This window comes from Pipistrellus kuhlii, unplaced genomic scaffold (genome assembly GCF_014108245.1).
Source record: "Pipistrellus kuhlii isolate mPipKuh1 unplaced genomic scaffold, mPipKuh1.p scaffold_m20_p_3, whole genome shotgun sequence".
NCBI lineage: Eukaryota > Metazoa > Chordata > Mammalia > Chiroptera > Vespertilionidae > Pipistrellus > Pipistrellus kuhlii.
The window spans coordinates 27,401,488-27,423,099 of record NW_023425529.1 but is presented as its reverse complement, the minus strand read 5'-3'; the positions used below and the strand labels follow the sequence as shown (position 1 = coordinate 27,423,099).

General features: G+C 37.4%; 1 protein-coding gene across 2 annotated transcripts in view; it reads left to right on the top strand.

Moving 5' to 3' along the window:
* The window catches only part of SOX5 (SRY-box transcription factor 5), a 941,098-nt gene that overhangs the window by 207,962 nt on the left and 711,524 nt on the right, over positions 1 to 21,612 (top strand). The window lies entirely within an intron of this gene.

The window sequence follows — 21,612 nt, the reverse complement described above, 5'->3', positions numbered from 1 at the left end:
TAAATATTGTTTTCCTAAAATGTGGTATTTAAATGTCATAAATAAATTATATAACATTATAATTATATCATGTCTATGGATATGTAACTTTAACATTTTTCATAGTACAAGTCCAGCTGAAAACTTACATTTTTTCATCTTCATAGTCAATAATCTCAGTGTGTATAGCATTTTATTATGCTCAAATAATTACATTTTAAGGATTTTTTCCTCAACTTCATTTTTACAAATAATTATTAAAACTGTTTGATGAGATTCAGAAACTTTTTAAAGGTTATAGAATTATATTACTGCTAAACTAGAATTATCTTGCCTTTTAATCAGGGAAACAATATGTCCATATCAACTATTTGTCTCACATTGATATCTCAGATGTTTATTAATTTATGGTTTGTATTTTATAAGAAGAGAGGAAGCAATGAATATTTGCATTGTCATGTGTAAGAAATATGGGGGAGATAATAGATCAACCGAAGGACTCATATACATGCATATAAGTACAACCAATGGACACAAAACTCTGGGCAGGGAGGGTATTATGGGATGGGGGGAGGGAATGTTAAAATATGTACACAGATAATAATTTAATAAAAAAAGGTAAAAAAAAAAAAGAAATATGAGGCTGTAAAAAGATGAAATAATGTTTCCAGGTATAAAAGGTACTAACTAAAGACATAAGTTAACCTTTTTTTAAATATTTCCCAGGAATGAGGCTTTGTATTAAATAAGCCTTCGACATTGGTTAATTTATTGAAAGTTCACAATAACTTTATAAGATAGAGTTTGTTAATATTCCTATTTTATGCCAAAGATATTGAGACATGGAGTTTCATAACATGCCCAAAGACATTTAAAACATGTCATAAAATAAAGACACTATTATGAAAATCTGCATTATTTTAATTATGTTTTACCTTAAAGTACAGATATGTTAAAATTGCCAATATACTTTTAGAGTATATGTACCAAAAAATTAATACAATTTGTATCTGGAGTTTTGAACTTGACTTCTGTCACTACTCCTTCATTAACTAATTCCATAACATATGTACTTCCATCCTAAAATTATATATTCATATCTGTTTTATTCTACAACCTCACTAAACTGTTGTGAGAATGAATGAAATAGATCATTTTATAAAATTTAGTGCATTTATTAGAATGTAAATAATTATTTGGGGGGGCTTATTAATTCAGATTAATGGGCTTGTCCCCCCTGGATTCTGAATTTGTAGGTTTATGAAGGTCTGTGAATGTGCATAACAAGTTCTCAGATGGCACTGATGCTGCTGGACCTGAGACCAGCCTTAGAGAAGCTCCGCCTTATAAAACAGAATGAGGCTTAAGAAAGGCACAAATGACTTCACCACACAGGAATAAGCACATTTTGTTTGAATGGGGGAAATGACTTTGATTTTGAATTTATTGAACTCTTTAGAGGTCATTCTGATTAGGAATTATGACATAAATAAGGTTCAAAGATTCTGACATATACAACATTGTTCCACACTGAACTAATCTGCGCTATCACATCATCCTTTTCTGAATCTGAGTTTGGTTTCTTCCTCGAGCAAAATGCAGAATTACATTAACAGAGATTTCTTGTTTGCAGGTAGTTTTTTTTTCTTCTTTTTTTTCTCTTCCTTTTTCCACTTTTAACTTGTTATCAAAGGTATAACACAGATAAAATGTGAGACAATTCAGTACAATTATCTGTGAGAAACGTCAGCTCACTGAAACACCAACATAACAGGTTCAGACTTTTGACAGGACAGAAAATTTAGGTCAGTCTTAAAGATGAATACATAAAAGAATGAATAATTGGACATACATATATGTGTGCAAGTACATACACCATTTTTTCTTTCAAAAATATCATTATTTCCATTACCTCCTTACAGTAAACATTCTTACAGGCAATAGTAGTAGCACAGACTTAGCTACCTTGTTAGGTTCGTATGCTGTCTCTCCCCCTCTGGGGGAAGTGATCTTTCTAGCTTGTCATAAGTAACATCAAAAATAGTACTTTGCCTGGCCAGTGTTGCTTAATGGTTGAGCATCAACCCATGAACCAAGTGGTCACCAGTTTGATTCCCTGTCAGGGCTCATGCTCAGGTTTCTAGCTCAATCCCCAGTTAAGGAAGCAGGAAGCAGCTGATCAATGATTCTGTCTCATCACTAATGGTTCTGACTCTCTCCCTATCCCTTCCTCTCTCTGAAGTCAATAAAAACATTTTTTTTTAAATAGTGCCTTAATTGCCAAAACCAGTTTGGCTCAGTGGTAGAGCGTTGGTCTGTGGACTGAAAGGTCCCAGGTTCGGTTCTGGTCAAGGGCATGTACATTGGTTGCGGGCACATTCCCGGTAGGGGGTGTGCAAGAGGCAGCTGGTCGATGTTTCTCTCTCATCGACGTTTCTAACTCTCTCTTCTTCTCCCTTCCTCTCTGTAAAAAATCAATAAAATATATTTTAAAAAATAAATAAATAGTGCCTTAATCAAGTACTTAAGTACACTTTGCTAATAATGATAATGCATGACAGCTAATGAGAAACAAACCTATATACATATAATTTAAATTTACCACAATGTGACAGAGGCTACTGTCTTGATTTTTTTCAACTTATGAATGGGGTTCCTAAAAAGCCATGATCAAGCGTATAACTAATAAACAGCCTTAGAAATTGAATGATAGATTTGATCTTGCTGCTGTTTAGTTGACAGATGGGAATCAAACAGACATAAACTCTGTACTTCCAATTTATTTCTGGGAAGGAAAATTGTGTGCCCAAAATGCCATAAGACAGGTTGTTCTTCCAGCATTTATAGTCTGGTGGGAAGGGGAAAATAAAGGTCCTGTAGTCTTTAAAAAAAAAAAAAAAGACATTTTAAAGCCATTTTCAACATAATATATCAGACTTCCAGTTGGATGAGAATGTGAGTATATCAGGGCCAACTTCTGAACCTTTTGAGGTTCATTCACATAACATAACATTTTTTTTTCAATTTCTATTTTCATTCAAGGTTGAATTAAATGAAAAATTCTTTACCCAACCTACTGCAGGTGAGCAGTAAATATTCTTCTTACAGTAACCCTAAAGATGCTTCCTCGAAATGTTAGAATTTGTTTTATAAGTATATATTTGGTTTTCCTGTAATCCAGTTAAACAGACCAAATGATTAATTGTTCTAATATGTTTAGTCAACACTATAAATAGACTAAGATAGTCTCTAGTATGATATGAATGTGAAATCAGCATGTGATGTGAAATCAGCATATGATATTTATGCACATGAAATTAAAAAATATATGTAGTGGCTTATTATCGAGATTAACTGTATTGTACTATTTAGCTCTTATATTATAGACATTTAAATACTTCATTGGGAAAAAATTATAATGTTCACCTTTTTCAAAGATACAAATATTATATTTCATATATCTCTTTAATTGAAATTACTTAATGTTTAATCTTCAAATTTCATGCAAATATAATTAGTAAGAATCCTATCAGTATGATTACCCACTTGAGCTTTTTCTGCTCAAACATAAATTAGAGTAGCAATATTTTAAGTACATGGAGTTTTATTGCTTAATGAATAAATTTATTGACTCACAGGCAGTAGTTCCTGACCTATGGTGAATGAATATCAGACCTGAGTTTTTAGACAGTTTTAATCCATGTAAACCAGTTAGCATTGTAAGGAGTAGTCATTCTGACATTCTGGCTAAAGTGTTAACTCTGGTTAATATTCTCACACGAGCAGGCCTGCTAACAAGGAGACAAAGAAAGGGCACGCGGATGACAGCTCAACACAGGTAGAAGAAAAAGGCAAAGTTCACATTTTAAATATGATAAATTGAATAGAGCATTTATATTCCAAAGAATGTTCTATTAGGTCAGTCCCAGAAAAAAAGTTTCATGACTTCAAGGATGAATGAGTTAGTTGTACAGTTAAATTATGGCCAAGTTTGTGCAAGAGAGGAAAGTAGATATTTCACAAACTCAGGTTGGGTCTGAAGAAGGCTTAAACAAAGAAAATAGCATCAGGGACAGAGAAAGGATAACTTTTAAAGATTCTTAAGGAGTAAAATCAAGACATAATGATTAATTGATTATGGGGCTTAAAGGAGAAGTATAGTCTGACTCCCAGCTTTTTTATTTGGGAAAATATGTCTCTTGTTGTTATTTAGAAACATGGAATTGGATTTAGAAACAAAGAAAATACTGGTAATTCAGCCCTAACTCATTTGGCTCAGTGGATAGAGTGCTGGCCTGCCAACTGAAGGGTTGAAGGTTTGATTCCGGTCAAGGGCACATACCTTGGTTGCAGGCTTGGTTACCGGTATCGATAGGGATGCATTCAGGAGGCAACCAATCAATGCGTCTCTCTCACATTAATGTTTCCCTCTCTCTGTAGCCCCCCCTTTCTTTCACTCTCTCTAAACATCAATGGAAAAATATACTCAGTTGAGGATTAACCAAAAAAAAAAAAAAAAAAAAAAGAAGAAGAAGAAAGAATTCATAACTTTATTTTAGAGTGCAGGGGAATTAGTAAAATATGGGGATGAACAGGGAAGGGGAGATAGATAATATGTCATCTTGAGTGGGGGCCACATGAATATTTGTGCTTAAAATGAGTAGAAATTGGGATATCTTTATTGACAAGGGGGAAATGAGAGAATAGAAAAGCAAAAGTTGAATATACAAGGAAGAGATTAAATAAGACAGGAAGAGCATGGCATCCAAAGCCAGACTGAGGGATGAGCATTGAACATAGGAACAACTTGTCCTCAGCAGTGGCAGAAGACAAATGGGCAGCATGAGTGAGAAGACAGAGGGGTGGAGGTGGGTCCCTGTGGAGGGAGTGTATGCCTAGTGGCCTCAGTTCTGTAGTACAAGGTGTCCTCTAGTGAGATGGAGCCTGAGTAAGGGTTGGGGATGATTGATGAGGGGGTTCGTGTGCAGAATAATTTCTGAAGGAAAGTACTAATGCAAGTGAGAGGATGTTACTATCACTGAAGGCTCAATAGTAGTACCAATCCTTATAATTTTGCAGATTTTCCCAACAACACTGGGTTGCACCTGGATAGTGCTAATTATAATAACCAACATTTTTGAATATTTATTTTGTACCAAGCAGTGTTAAATCCTTAATATTTAGAACAAATTCATGAATTAAGGATCATTCTTATTCTCGTTTTCGCAAGAGGAAAACTGAGGCATTGAGCGGTGTAAAAGTGGATAGGCAAATTGTCACCCTAATTAGTTAGGCTTAGGTTTGTCTTCCAGGAATAGGACAAGCCAAAATAGCAGAGGCTAAACCACATAAATTTGTAAAAATAGCTTAAATCTAGAACTAATACGGCTCTTTATGGGTTCAGGGACTTGGGGCCTTCTATGTCATTGCTGAGCCATTTCCAAGCCTAGCTCAAGATCCACTATGGTTGCTGGTATTCCAGTCCCACTTTACATATTAAGGACAAGGAGGAGGACAAGGAAGTCCTTGCCTATTCTCTCTCATTTAATGTCCAATCCCAGAAATTACACACACCACCTCAGCTTAGATTCTTAGAATCAAAGAAGGCTGTGAAATATTTTTATTTAGAGTACATAAAATTTGGAATAATAAAGGAAGAGCAAATAGTGGCAGTTCTCTTTCTTTGCTTCATTTATCTAAATTTGGACAATTTCAGGTTATAGTGTATAAAAAGAGAAAAGAATAAGAATTAGAGGCTGATTAACAAAGAGTATATAGTTGAGTGATAAATTACAACAACGAAAGGAAGTCAAGAAGGAAAAGGAGGGTGGAAGAAATAACTTGGTAAAATCAAAGAGGTGTTCTTAGCATTACTTAATGTGGGAACTTCATTAAGAGTTCCTTGAGAGGTTTTTTCAAAATATATTTTTATTGTTCTTTTTGAGAAATAAAAAGGGAGAGGGAGAGAGAAATAGAATATCAGTAGGAGAGATAGAGAGAGAGAGAGAGAGAGAGAGAGAGAGAGAGAGAGAGAGAGAGAGAGATCGATTAACTGCCTCCTGCATACCTCCTTCTGCACACCTTTTGGGGATCGAATCTGTAACCCAAGCATGTGCTCTGACTAGAAATCGAACCTGCAACTTCCTGGTACATGGGTCAATGCTCAACCACTCAGCAGCACCGCCCAGGTTCCTGGAAATATTTTGTGTGGAGATGGAGTGTTAAAGATTTGGGAGGTGGAGAAGTCCCTCAGCACTGGCATGAAGGCTCTTGGTATTTTGCTGGTATCAGGTGGAGATACTTAGGGGCCAGCTGGTTAAGGAATGGAAATGATCTTAAATGACTAGGCCAAAAATGTTTCAATGATTGTTATATAATATCTATCATAGTAGTGTTGATAACAACTTAGAAAACTATTTAGTTATGGGAATAATGATTATACTGCTTCATTTTTGATAAATACTAAATCAGAGTTCATGTTTGCTTTATATAGATGAGATTTGTTAGGTTCAAAATTTCAGATCTTCATGATCAATAGTGTTTCAGATTACTGAAGCACTTTATTCAATGTAAACCATTCTCACAGCTATGTTTCTAAAACTTGTTACAAATTGCTTTTTAAAAATAATACTCAGAATATATTTTTATAGTTGATACTTACATTAAATACAACTGTGGGAAATTGTCCTGGAATGAAAAACAATACTCTAATCTCTTTCATGGTCAGAGTTTCTCCTTCAGGCATTGAAGTTCTATGATTTTTAGAGAGCTGGTTTCCTCTTGGTCATTTTATATATATATATATATATATATATATATATATATATATATATATATATATATATTGATTTCAGAAAGGAAGGGAGAGGGAAAGATATAATCATAAATGATGAGAGAGAATCATTGATTGGCTGCCTCCAGCACACCCCCTCCTGGGAATTGGCAACCGGGCATGTGCCCTGATCAAAAATCAAAGGACGACTTCCTGGTTCATAGGTTGATACTCAACTATTGAGCCACACCAGCTGGGGCTCTTGGTCATTTTAATAGCTTGATTGCTCCCTGGCTCCCAAAAATTAGAGACTGTGAGGTGCTGACCCCTGGATTAAGTTTGCTATAATTTTTAAATCTAAACATTTCATAAAAAGCTTTCCAGCTTTAAATCGTGTTTTGGGATCAAATTACCTCATGCCATCACCAGTTTCTTTTTTTCTTTTCTTTATTGACTAAGGTATTACATATGTGTCTCTCCCTCACCCCCCCCGTGTCTCTTCCATTGGTTATGCTTATATGCATGTATACAAGTCCTTAGGTTGATCTCTCCCCCTTATACCCTTTCTCCCCTACCTTCCCTCTGATGTTTGACGGTCTAATCAATGTTTCTCAGAATCTGAGTCTTTTTTATTTTTTCTCTCATCAGTTTATGTTGCTCATTATATTCCATAAAACAGTATGCTCAATTAATATTTGACAAAGGAGGCACCATCAGTTTATTGCTTACACATTAGAATATATTTGTATGAATGAGAACCCTATTTTACTTTCATAAAAAAAATAAAATGAAGACTATCCTACCTACTAAGGAATGCTTTTTAAAGCATGCCTCTATTCTTAATTTTTTAAAAAAATTAAATTTCTCTTTACATTTTGAAATGACATGTGGAATTTACATGTAGTTGACATAGCTCTATTACATTACCCCCATATATATACATGATATTGAAGCTTGTGAATTTCTGTGTACTAATTTATATTTCTGCAGATTTTCGGCTTCCTTTCTCTCCTCACACCCAAATGTTAGAGGAGCACAATAGGAATTCCAGTCATTCACAATGACTGAGTCAAAAGAGTGCTGAACATTTTGCCATTTTTATAGGATATTGGCAATCTGAAAAAAAAAACAAAAAACCAACACTGTCAGGATAGGTCATTAAGATAATTGTGCTGCCCAGGCTGATTTGGCTCAGTGAATAGAGTGAACAATAGGGGGCATGCAGGAGGCAGGCAGTCAGTGGTTCTCTCTCATCATTGATGTTTCTCTCTCTCTCCCTTTCCCTTCCTCTCTGCAATAAAAAAATATATTTTTTAAAAAGAAGGTGCCAGTGTTAAGACTGTTGTTAAATGTCAAGAAGAAGCCATTGAATGTGTACTTTCCTGTGGGTGGTATAGGTGGTGATTCCCCTGGGACTGTGGTTGGTAGGTAGAATGGGTGCCAGGACAACCATCCACTTCACCCATCCTACCCTACTTAAGCCAAAGATACAGCAAAAGATTCAACTAGTCATTTTGAAATAATCTTCACAGAATTCAGCTTACTGACATCCTTCACGGGTTAGGACTCCAGTGATTTTTATTCTTTAATTACAACCTCGGGAATACCTCAAGTTACACAGGTGCCTTTCCCTGGCATGGCTTTGCCTGCAGAGGCTACATAGTCTTCGAGGGAACACAGGCCGCTTCACAGCTGTGTGATCACCAGTGAGCCACAAGTGATGTGAAAGAGAAGCCTGTGGCTGGAGATCTTTAGCTTTGAAGGCAGCTTCAAAAAGAATCTTATGCCTCCGTCTTCTGAAGGCTGAGTTAGGTGAACAGGTATTTGTCACTTTCAGGATTTCTTTGTGGGACTTGAAGTTGTACCTTTCATTTGCGTCCAAGGCCTTTGGCTTAAAGAAGACCGCATGCTGGAAAGGTGCAGTGAGGACGGCTCTACTCGGAGGAGCTACTTTCCGCTTTCTGTTTGCAACTGGAGGAAACTAGGAAGGCTGTCACAGTGATTTCCTGTGTGATACTATGCAACAAGAAACTTTTATATTTTATTTTGACTTTTCTACTCTTGATCCTGGTAATGAAAGTCATAATAAAGCCAGTAAAGGATGGGGAGAAATCAACCTATATATGTCTTACTTTGAAACTTTGAAGAAGATGTTTCTTTACACATACATTTTTGCACAGTGATGGAAGTTATTACCAACTACTATGTAAATATAGTTAACTCCTGTTTTCTTACACTACTACCACTCAAAGAATTGAATAAAGGTTCTGTATTTATTTTGCTTTATAATGCTTTAATCTTTTAAACTTAGATTCTGTTAACTACTTAACAAGTAGTACATGTTAAGAGCAGAGAGTTATAAAATTTAATAAATGTGTGTAAAAAAGAAGAGAAAATAGAAGTTCAACCTTAGCTCAACTCAGCTATTTTTTTTTTAGGTGCTTCTCTATAGAAAACTAGAAATGGAAGTGTAACCTAATTAGATCTATCTAGTAAGATCACAGAAGATGAATTAAAATAAAAGGGAAATTGACAAAATCCTTGTTGAAATGAAGAGGGAAGAAAAATGCAAGATGATGAGGGAGGGTAAATAGGCATCTCATAGTATTTAATTTCAAGGAGGTTGCCTTATGTCATGGTTTTGTTTCTTAATAAAATTCTTTATTGGTTCATTAATTAGCCTAATAATTTGCTAATTAACATTTATTGAATATTTATTATGGACTATGGACTGTTCTTGACAGTGAGAATATATTAATAAGCAATGTAAAGAGATTACAGGTAGTAGAGGGATGCAGCCGTATTAGCATCCTATAATAAAGAAGTACTAAATGCCTATTATGTTCCAGGCACAGTTCTAGGTACTGTCGATATAATAATGAACAAGTCAGATAAAAAAAAATCCCTGCTTTCAGGGGCAGATAATGGACATGATAAAACAAAATAGCAAATGGGAGCATGCCTGTGGTATTTAAGGAAGTGCATGTAGACCCATTGGCTGGAGCAGAGTGCATGAAAAAGTGGATTGTAGGTATGAGGTCAGGGAACAGTTGGGGATCATTTAGACTTCATAGGACATCACAAAGACATTGGCTTTCACTCTAAAGGAGATGAGAAGTCTTGATAGGATTTTGTGCAGAGAAAATGGAATCAGGTATCCAAAGGGTTATTCTGTTTGTGTGGAGAGACACAGGCTTTGGTAAAGGATGGAAACAGAGACTAGTTCGAGTCTATCCCAATTAGCCAGATAAGAAATAGATACAATAGTGCATGTCTGCTGTTCCAGATTCTCTTTAAAATTTGGAAGTATGTTCTTTTAAAGTAAAAATGAAAAATAAAGGAGGAAAGGAAAACAAAACACTGAAATGTTTTTTACAGCTCAGATTTTTAATTTAAACTATTAATGAATGTTGTCTATATGTTTTGACCTACAAATCAACAGGATTCAGTTATTTATGCATAGAATTAATTCTTTGCATTTGATATCAAACAAAGTGGGTGGAATCCCCTCCCCAGTGGGTGCTCTTGGGGGTGTATGTGTTATGATATCCTGAGTGAAAGTTTTTTCTTGCATGGGAGAATGAGTGATCTATTTTTTATTTTAATATTATTTTTTATTTATTTTTTTGTTCATTAATCCTCACCCAAAGATATTTTTCCATTGTTTTTTAGAGAGAGTAGAAGGAGGGGGAGAGACACAGAGAGAGGATCATCAATGTGAGAGAGACACCAAATAGATTTGTTACCTCCCACACTTGCCTTGACCGGGCCCAGGGGATTGAGCCTGCAACTCAGGTATGTGCCCTTGACCAGAATGGAACCTAAGACCCTTCAGTCCATAGGCTGATGCTCTCTCCACTGAGCCAAGAGAATGAATTATTTTTATTTGCAGGGGAATTAAATCTCTGTGTGTCTGAAGTCCCATTTGCCTTTGTCCAGTCATGGTAGAAGTATAGCTAGGGTTTCAGTAAAGCTAGAGGCAAAACCACTGTCCAGAGTTCCCTTTCCCGGTTGGAGTCTGTCCAGTACAACACCAGGCTAGGTGCAGTCCTTAGTCCATTGTGTGTGTGGGCCCACATGGTCATGGGCCACATGGGAGAATGCCAGGAAGCCAAGCGTGAGCCATGAGCCAAGGGTGCGAAGAGGAACCAAGAGCACAAGAGAATGAACATCATTGTTTGGGGAATTAAGTTTCCCAAATCTTCCTGGGCTTGCAGTGACCATTTCAATTCTGGCCAATGACCTCTGTTCCCAGGTGTGACTGGCAGCAAGCACCTTCCCTGCTCATCCCAACTTTACTGGGCATTCCTCTATCTTCCCTTCGTCCAGCCCCCTTCCCCTAATGTTTTGCAGGGAACATTCCTACAATGTCTGGCCTTTCCTATGCTTTTTTCCTGTTATTAATAAACTAGAGGCCTGGTGCATGACATTTATGTACTAAGGGGAGGGGGTCCCTCAGCATGGCCTGTACCCTTTAGCAGTTTAGGAGTCCTTGGGGGATGTCCAACTGATGGCTTAGGCCCATTCCCCAAACCATCAATTGGACATCCTTAGAGCTACTGAGGAGGTAGGAGAGGCTCCTACCACCCTGCTGTGCTTAGCAGCAGTCAGCCGGCTTGTGACTGAGCAGCTCTCCCAATGTTGGAGTGCAATGACCACCAGGGGGCAGCTCCTGCATTGAGCTGGTGTTCAGTGTGCATCATAGCAACTGGTTGTTCTGCCATTCAGTCGATTTGCATATTACCCTTTTATTATATAGGATAGCTAATTACAATGGTTTCACATTGATAAAACTCAACTCTTAATTAGTTAACAAATTCTCTGTATCCAGTGACTTCTTCTAGTTACTATATTAGCATTTTCCTCACTTTTCACCCAAATAAATTTAATTTGGCCAATATCATAGATTTCATTAAAAGGAATGTGAATAGTGTGTGCATGTAAGAGAGGGAGGAAGGGAGGGAGAGAGAGAGAGAAAGAAATCCTGGGGTATAGGCTGAACTGAGGAAGTTGATTTACATATAAAGAAAATTTTCTCAAGGTGTCAGTACTTTCAAGAAACATTTTAAATATAGTGTAAGGATATATCATTAAACCAAAGTAACACAAATAGAGACTACCTTTCTCAAATCCTATAAGGAAAAGGAATATAAATAAATATAATAAATTAAAACTACTATGGCATGGGAAGTCATTTTTCTTAGTAATAGAAACAGCCTTTAAACATCATCACATGGATATAACAGGAAATAATCACTTGATCTTTTTAAACACCACTTCCATGAGCTCAAAAGCTTGAGAGCTACCACGTAATTTTTGACTGAGGATTTTGTATCTAGCAATCAGATAGGAGAAATGTGGCAGTGGATTAAATATACCTGCTTTGACAAGCATATCAAAACGATCATATCATTCTGGCTCAAGTACTGGAACTAGTGCTGATAAGGCATGTTAAGAACTTTTAGTTCTCCAAGCAACTACTTGTAAACATAAGTGTAAGGAATAATCTTATCTTATTCGTATCGCCTTTCCTAATGTTTTGGTTGTTGTTGTTTTTTTTTCTTTTACAAGTTGAATTTCCATTATTCCTGTTACTTTGTAAAATGGACCTTTGCTTTTACGTGTTATATATTTTTATGTTGTATTTTCAAATCATCTTAATCATAGTAAATATCAAAAGTGTACTTGAGAAATTTTGCCTTAATTAATTTGTACCATTTTCATGATTATCAATAACTGGTACTTTCAAACAGCATTTTGTCTAAAAAGTATTTTTGTAAATAAAAGTTCAGCTTAAATAACTGCTACACTAGTTTTGACAAAATCAACTTTATAATATAAGGTGCAAATAATTAAGTAGAAACAAATAGAGAATAATGACACACTTTTTAGCAAACTACCTTTCTGTGAAAAGTGTTTATAATACTTATCAACATACAGAATTAGTCTTAACCTGCTAGAAAGAAGAGAAAATGCAACACCTTTCAAAGATGCAAATTGACAATTAACAAAACAATAGAATTCTAGGTCTTCCTTTGCTTGAGGTGCAAATTGATAATCTGGCTCTATAGAAAAGCTGGTTGTTTCCATTTCAAGGTTATTTTGAGATGTAGGCTCTGCAAGAAAGAAGAGAATAAGAATTTGACTATTTTTGTTAAGTAGAACATACAACCTATAGTGATATCATTGTTCTACTGCTCTCTGCAGTTTATAAAAACCATAGCCAAAAGTATTTTATTCTCCTTTCTAATCTATAAGTTTTTTTCTTTATTGATTAAGGTATTACATATGTGTTCTTATTTCCCCATTGCCTCCCTCATCTCCCGCTCATGCCTCATCCCCCTGGTGTCTGTGTCCATTGGTAATGCTTATATGTATGCATATAAGTCCTTGGGTTGACCTCTTCCCCTTACCCTCTCTATCCCCTACCTTCCCTCGTTGGTTTGGCTCAGTGGATAGAGCCTCAGCCTGTGGACTGAAGGGTCTGGGTTCTGTTTCGGTCAAGGGCACGGGCCTGGGTTTCTGGCTCACTATTGGGTTTCTATTCTGGTTAAGGGCACATATCAGGGTTTCCGGCTCACTACTGGGATCGTGCAAGAGGCAGCCAATCAGTGATTCTCATCGTTAATGTTTCTATCTCTCTCTCCCTCTCCCTTCCTCTCTGAATTCAATAAAAGTACATTTTTAGAAAAGAAGCTAATCTTTTAAGGTATTAAGTGCTATGGGGCCTGGGCCTGAAGAATTCCACAATACTTTTCATTTGTGTCTTTGTGGGCAAAAGTACGTTTACAATTGTGACTTCACAAAAGTTTATTCTTGTGTTATTATTTATTAGTTAATGTATTATTTATTACAAACACACGAAAACCTACTTTTACCAACCTTTGTATTGTACTACATAAGTATGTATGAGTTTAATGGTGATTTTTTATACTCTATCCCCAATTATTTGCTTCATTTTTGGTAGCCCTTAACCTGTTCAGTGGCTTAGGTTTACTTTGCCATTGGAAGTCTCTGGCTGTATTGAAAATATTTTTTATTTGATATTTCAGTAGTTATCCCACAGTCAATCTGCATTTATTGAATGCTACTGAGTGCCAGGTATTGGGCTAGATGTTGTAAATACACAGATGATAACAACTAGTCTGGTGAAGACTGTGATCTTTTAGCTATATCTTTCTTAGCTTCGGTTTTCTCATTAGTAAATAGGAAAAGTAATACTGGGGGGAATGATGGTGGAGGTGCTGGGACTAAAAGTTCCTACATGGTTTGTACCTAAAAGGTTAGTAATTGAATTCTCCTGTTCCAGGAGAGTTGTGTAGCATGAATACTATAATTTTAGAAAGAGGGCAGCTTAAGTTAAGGATCAGGTTTGTTATATCATACAAAAGGTATTCTATTTTATTTGTGTGCATACGTTTTACTTTTCCCACAGTATCTGCAGCTGTGTGATATAGTAATGTGTACTTTTACAAGACATTTGAAAGGTGCATTGATATCTTAGAGGCAGTAACTAACGGGGGAGTGGCACAGCTTGATGGTCACACATCTGGGCTTTGGAGTCAGAAATACTTGGTCTTCGTACTTCACTACACACTTGAGTCATCTCTTTAATCTACTGCCTCTTCATGGGAAATTGGGATAGTGGAACCTATCTCAAAAATTGGTTATGAGGATTGCTATAGCATAGAGGAAGCATAAAGATAATATATAAAGTGTATGGTACACTGAAAGCCTCAGTACATGAAATATATCGTCAGTGTTATCAACTGAGTTACCAGCTAGAGAAAAGTGCTGACTACCCAGCATTTGTATCCCATCAAGCAAGTCTTTATTGTACTGCTTTGCTCTCCTGAAGTGTTACCATCATGTGAGAAATCAAACTTCAGGGAAAGCTTGTTTGTTAACTCGTGGTGTGGAATTAAACTCAGGCGGTACTAGATTTTCAATAGAATTATGATTCATGAACAATTAGCTCTTGTATAAATATATCTATATTTGCACATTTGGGACTTGTAGGAGAACCCAGGACATTATTCCATGGTCTTATCAAAGGTCTACTATACATTTCCAAAGAGGAAATGAAATTCAGATTTGTGATGGGGGAAGGTAATGAACAAGTTGTTGTTTAGCTCTTTGTTATTTGTTTGATATGCTAAGGCTGCTCAACCACTTGGTACGACATGCACTAACCACCAGGAGGCAGATGTACAGCCAATCAGGTCTGAGCAAGATAGGCCAGAAACACCCTGAAGCCCTCCCATGGCCCCTCTTCTGCTGGCCAACCTCCCACATCCCTCTTCGGCCTTGATCATGCACTGGTAGGGTCCCTAAGCCTGGCCTGCACCCTTTTACAACCCTGGACCCCTTGGGAGATGTCAGAGAGCCAGTTTTGGCCTGATTCCTCAAACCAAGCTGAGGGACCTCACTGGTGCATGAATTCGTGCACTGGGCCTCTAAAGTCATGCACTGGGCTTCTAATATATATATATATATATATATATATATATATATATATATATATATATATATATATATGTGTGTGTGTGTGTGTGTGTGTGTGTGTGTGTGTGTGTGTGTGTGTCATGTACTTGGCTAACAGCACATGACTTTTAATAAATATTGATTGAGAATCAGAACCCTTTTACATGAAACACTGTAGGATGCTGCCCTTGGTGTTATACCTATAATAGAAGAGGATGTCTAGCCTATGGAGAATTTTTGAGTGTGGCAATTCACCCAGGAGTGGTCTTACCACAGCTAAATCCATAAAGAAATTTAACATCACTTTTCCCATTGCTGCCTTTTTGACCAGTCCTGAAATCTTTGGGAGGTGAACCTTGGTCTCTGGCAGAAGATGGAGGGCATGCTGTGATTTGGTGGAGGTAACACAGGATGCCCAGTATAAGCAACTCTGTTCTCTTCCATCTCAGTGCCCTTGTCTTTCCCTGAGCCTGGAAACTAGGCTCAAAATTGAGTAGCTTTCTGATCTTGTTCACATGAAAAGGTAAGAGAGGAAGGTTAACTACCATTCCCAGTCCCCTTCCCATCCAGCCTCTATCCGTTCTATTGCCTCCCTTTGAATTCAGCTCTTCTGAGTGTGAGGGGGACATGGTCTGCTCTCTGAGCTTCTGAAGTTTCTGAAGTGTTGCCCCTTTAAGTAGCATCTAGGAAGCAGACTTTTCATGGACTCTGTCTAGGCACAACCAACATTTGTCTTCTCCACAAGCAAAGCCAGAAAAGCCATTACACTCCCTTATGGTTAAAGATGCACCTTCCTGCCCAGCCGGCATGGCTCAGTGGTTGAGTGTCCACCTAGGAACCAGGAGGTCATGGTTTGATTCCCAGTCAGAACACATGCCCGGGTTGCAGTCTTGATCCCCAGTCAATGATTCTCTTAAATTATTGATTTTTTTTCGCTCTTCCTCTATGAAATAAATTATATATATATTTAATATATTTTATTGATATTTTGCAGAGGAAGGAAGAGGGAGAGAGGGTTAGAAACATCAATGAGAGAGAAACATCGATCAGCTGCCTCCTGCACACTCCCTACTGGGGATGTGCCGCAACCAAGGTACATGCCCTTGGCCAGAATCAAACCTGGGACCTTTCAGTCTGCAGAACAATACTCTATCCACTGAGCCAAACCGGTGATGGCAAAAAATATATATATATATTTTAAAATGTTCCTTCTTGTCCCTGGCAACAGGAGGTTAACAACCAATGCAAATCTCAGGGCTAAGATGACTATGATCAAAACCAATTTTAACACAGCAAAATATATTTCCTCAGTTCTATTCTTTGGGCAAGGTAGGACTCTCTCTGCTCTCCTTGTGAAGTATGATCTTATACTCCAAATAGCATTCTTTGCATAACCCCAGGCCACAAATTCAGTGGGCAAACTATAGACTAAGGGGCAATGCCTCATTGTCCTATTGGGGTCCCTTTGCTGCTGGCATTCTGAAATCCCCACTACAAGCATTGAACTGTGCCAAGCTCCATCTTCTTATCTCCAGGATCTGAGGTGGTGGTGCAGGCATCACCCAGTCTGTGCCTAGCTCCCTGGCTCCTCAGTGGTGTGTAGCAAATGCCAACACTCCCCACCCTCCCCATTTTTTGCCAGCCCTGAATTCCAGCTTCAGGAGAATTTTGATGGGTGTGGGACTCCGTCTGACAATGCCAGAAGCAGGGCATGGTACTCAGTTTACACCTGCTAAAACCTGTTCTAAGTAGGTCAGATCTGCACTTTCAAATTTTAAAGTTCCTGGGGCAGAACCCATCCCTTTCCAGGATGAGTTCCAGATTCTGTTTTTGTTTTGTCTTGTTTTGTCTTTTAGGAAATTTCGAGTCTGAGGTGGAGATCTTAGAAATAGCTATTCTCGCCTCTCCCTCACCTAGGTATTCCCCTAGGAATTGCCAAAAGATTGCTATCCTTAGCCAAATCTAACAAGGATGCCCTCACCCTATCTCTCTCCTACCAGTCACCCTGGATGTGCCTATGGAATTTAAAGTAGAACGCATTTTCATCACAAGCCACTGATGTCTCAGGAATGATAGGCGACCCCTCATTACTGGGTACCAAGTGTCCAACAGAATCACAGTGACTGTCACAGAGCATATTGGGATTGACATCAGCCCTAGGAATTGATATCTCTCTTTGTTACAGTTATGCAGGCTCAAGGATTTCTAGCAAGCCCTTAAGAGGCCACCTATCTATGTTCCTTTTACTCTTTGGGCTCTGTACTTAATTACTTTTTAAAGGCATGTATTAAATTTTGACATTTTTGTCTGAAATATGTCATAGATTCTCTGTGTATTAGGACTAGAAAGAACTTCAGAGCTCCATTAATTCAATAGTCTCAACATTATGTTTTAGCAGAATATTCAACTTGAAAGTTGACTTTTTTGTTGTTTAAAACAAAAGGTCAATCAATCAATATATATATATATATATATATTTTTTTTTTCTTCTGAGTTTTATGTTTACCTGTTGGGGCAGGCAGCCTTTAAGATACCTTTTCCCACAGTCCCACTTCTGGGCATTCATACCTCTGTGGAATCCACTCCCCTTGACTGTGGGCTGGACTTATTTATAACAAATATAATACAGCAGAGGAGATGATATGTCTCTCACTTACTTTTAAGGGATTTTAGCAGTGCTAGAAGCACAATCACTTAAATAGATATTTAGAGAAATGTCTCAAACTTTCTTAGACTATTGGAATTATATCTTGAATATCAATGGTATAGTACTTTTGTACACAATGTTTGCAGATTTATAGGAAAACTAGCCTAAAAATGACCCCCTTTTTTGTAAACAATATTTCAATGGAGTCTCAAATACCAGTGATTGAGAAACTTTTGCTCCCTGCACCCTACCCTCCTGCCAGACGAGTGCAGAAAGCAACCAATCAACGTGTCTCTCTAGCATTAATGTTTCTCTCCTCCCATCCCCTGCCCCATTTCACTCTCCAAAAATCAATGGAAAAAATATCCTCTCTGGTGATGACTAACAAAATAGAAAGGGAAGGAAGGAAGGAAGGAAGGAAGGAAGGAAGGAAGGAAGGAAGGAAGGAGGGAAGGAAGGAAGAAAAGAAAATAAAAGAAAGAAAAGAAAAGAAAAGAAAAGAAAAGAAAAGAAAGAAAAGAAAAAAGAAAGAAAAACAAAAGAACGAAAAAAAAGGAAGGAGGAAGTGGAAGTGAATGAGGAGGAAGGAAGGAAGTAAGAAAGACAACCCAGAAAGAAAGCAAAGACAACCTCCCGCCACCACCGTGCACACCTTTGCTTATATCAGAGACAGAATATGTTTTACTTGACATTCTTCAATGGGCCAATAGATATGTGTTTTTGACTTTTGTTCCTATGCAAAGAAAGGTTTGACAGTTGTTTGTATGCAACAATAATTAATACATAACACTACAAATAAATAAATAATACAAGAATAAACCCTGTGTTTCACATACTCACATCTGTAAACCTATTTTTTTTTCTACCCCTGTATTCAGTCTGTATACATTTTACATACTTTTGGTGACATTAAAAACATTGTATGTGACTGAAAATTCACCTGCGAATTATACTCTAAGCCCTTGCTTTTCTTGAGTATATGTTTCTGTTTTGCCCAGTGCTTTTTTTGGTGGTCTTTCTGTAATAATAAGTATAAGAACTGTCTCTTTTGTCAGCTTTGTCTTATTTTACGTGTACCCTTTCCTTAGGCCTCTCTAGTTCATAATGAATCTTGGTGTACTTTTCAATTTGGGACAATTTAGTGAGTGTGAATTATTTTTAGAAAATTAGGTTCTTGTTATTATTTGTTGTTGTTTTCCCCCTCCCATAACTAATGCGAAGTCAGCACTTTCCTTTTCCTCACTCTGAGTGCTGTTGTCTTCAGCTGTCCCTGTATAATGGCTTTTGATATGTCCCATTGTGACACGTTGGACCCTGTCCCTACTTAATCACTCATTTTAGGAGGCTGATTCTGGGCAACAATGATTGTAAATATTCTCTCTTCACTTTCAGTGTTAAAATCCTTGGCAGTTCATTTCTCTCTACCATTTCCTATGGGCTGCAACTCAAACATCCAACCACATGAAAACTCTTAGCAGAATTAGCAATGCCTCTTTTCTGATTACCCTGAACCAACTGTCTTAACTACAACACTGGCCTAGGTCCTTGGAATGCTTAGAAAACTTTCAAGTTCTGTATGACCCATCCCTTTATAAACCATTTTAGGACCTGCTTTTCCCATGTTTTGTAAGAAAAAGAGCAGCACCTTGAAGTTCTTTGAAAACGTATCCTAAGTTCTTACTTACAAAGTGCTTTTAGTACAAATTATAATGAAAAGAACTTGTAAAAAGCTATTCCCTGTGGGCCTTTTTGGATAAATTCAGTGACCCAGGAAATCAAGATATTTATAAGTCTAAATAATGCTAAATTCACAGAAGTGTACATATCTTATTATTTTGTTATATTTTATTTTAATCAAAGAATATCTTTTGAAGATACTTGTTAGGACTGTCTGTGTGTGTGTGTGTGTGTGTGTGTGTGTGTGTGTGTGAAAGAGAGGGGGGGTAGAGAGAGCGGGAGAGAGGGAGAGGGAGAGGGAGAGAGGTGGGAGAGAATGAGAATGTACACAGACAAGATAAAAACAGCCTAAGGGTTATTTCGTGACCTCTCTGAATCCTGTTGCATCTGAATGAAACCTGTCACAAAGAAGAGAATCTCTACAAGTTGGATTTTAATGTTTTATATTTTGGCTGGAATATCAAAGAGAAACTTAGCGGGGAAAAATCTATGTTGCTAAGGTTAATACGATTTTATAAAGACCTTATGAATGTGTATTTTTGTGTGTGAATATGAATAATTGTATGTATACAATTGTAGCAAAAAATGACTCTTGCTTCCTGTTTTACCTAATTGATATATATTGTCCAAAGAATAGAACTGAGGAAGAACATTTTTGTCCTGTTCAAATCAGCTTTACTCACAGTCATTTTATCCCTGATATCTGCTTTGCAAGAGACAGGAGAATGCATTTTCTCCATCCTCCACCCAGGACAGCAACAGGCTACATGTGGTCCCTTACACTGGTTTAAAACATAACAGGGAAAGAATCACTTCAGAAATAAATGTGTTTTGACCAAAATCATATCGTGTTAAAAACTCTAATAAGGGACTGAAGAATTTGGAATGTTTTTCTTGTTTTGTTTTATCACAATATTTTATGAAGTAGCTAATTGTTTTAGCTTTGCTGGAAATGTTCTATATAGTCGCATTTTGGCCCATGCTCTTTCATTTAATTGTGGATGGGGAATGTGCATAATTCATGGTTATCACAGTACAGCATTAGATATCATAAGATATATTCATGGTTATATGCAATTTATCATGAGATACAGTCATGATTATCACAGAGTGTATCTACTGAGATTGATGCTTTCCATGAATAATCCCTACACAAGACAAGGCTTTGGGGGCAACTTTTTATGACAGCTATCATGGCATTCCAGCACAAAGAGGGATAGGTCTCAGAGAATTAAATCACCTATTTAAGTGGAATATTTTCTCAATAACTAACATTGTCATTACAGTGTTAGGATCCACAGTGACATCATGTATTCTGTTGGGGGCACGTGGGAAAGCAGAGCTTGCAGATTTCAGGTGCCTGGGTCTTACACGTGGAAGAAGGTGCCAGCAGCTTTCAGCTCACAGCCAGAAGCACCGAGGCATCCTCAGGGCAGTGCTAGGTGGATGTCTGGAGACTAGAGTTTTGTTACTCCTAGGATGTTGAAGTGGCGGTGGTGGGAGAGGACCATTTTCTGAGGCACTATTCAAGAATCATTGGAAAGATGGAGGTCAACCTTCTAGATGAATGCAGATTATATTTCACTCTAGTTCACATATATGCAATATGCACAGACAAGATGATATCAGAAATTTTTAAATGTGTCAGATCCCCCAGTGTTAAAGTCCTAAAGATGGGTTCTCGTAACTTCTGTCCTGTAGACTCTCAGGGGGTGATCTGAAAGGCAACATGATTGTTTTGAAGATGTAAAGTATTTAAGTTAAATAAAGATTATTGTTTTTGGAAGAACGATGAATGGCTTTCTGGAAGAAAGAAGTCATGAGGAGACTCACAGAAGGAAAAAAAAGGCACTTGGTTTAGAGCACATGTGTCAAACACAAGGCCCGCGGGCCAAATCCGTCCCACCAGGCCTTGCAATGTGGCCCGCACCGCGCTGTCATCACTGCACTCCGCTGCGTTTCCATCACAATGACAGTTTATGACTGTTCAGTAAACCATTCGGCCCACGATTTAGGCTGGATTTTAGATTTTGGCCCCTTCTCTGATTGAGTT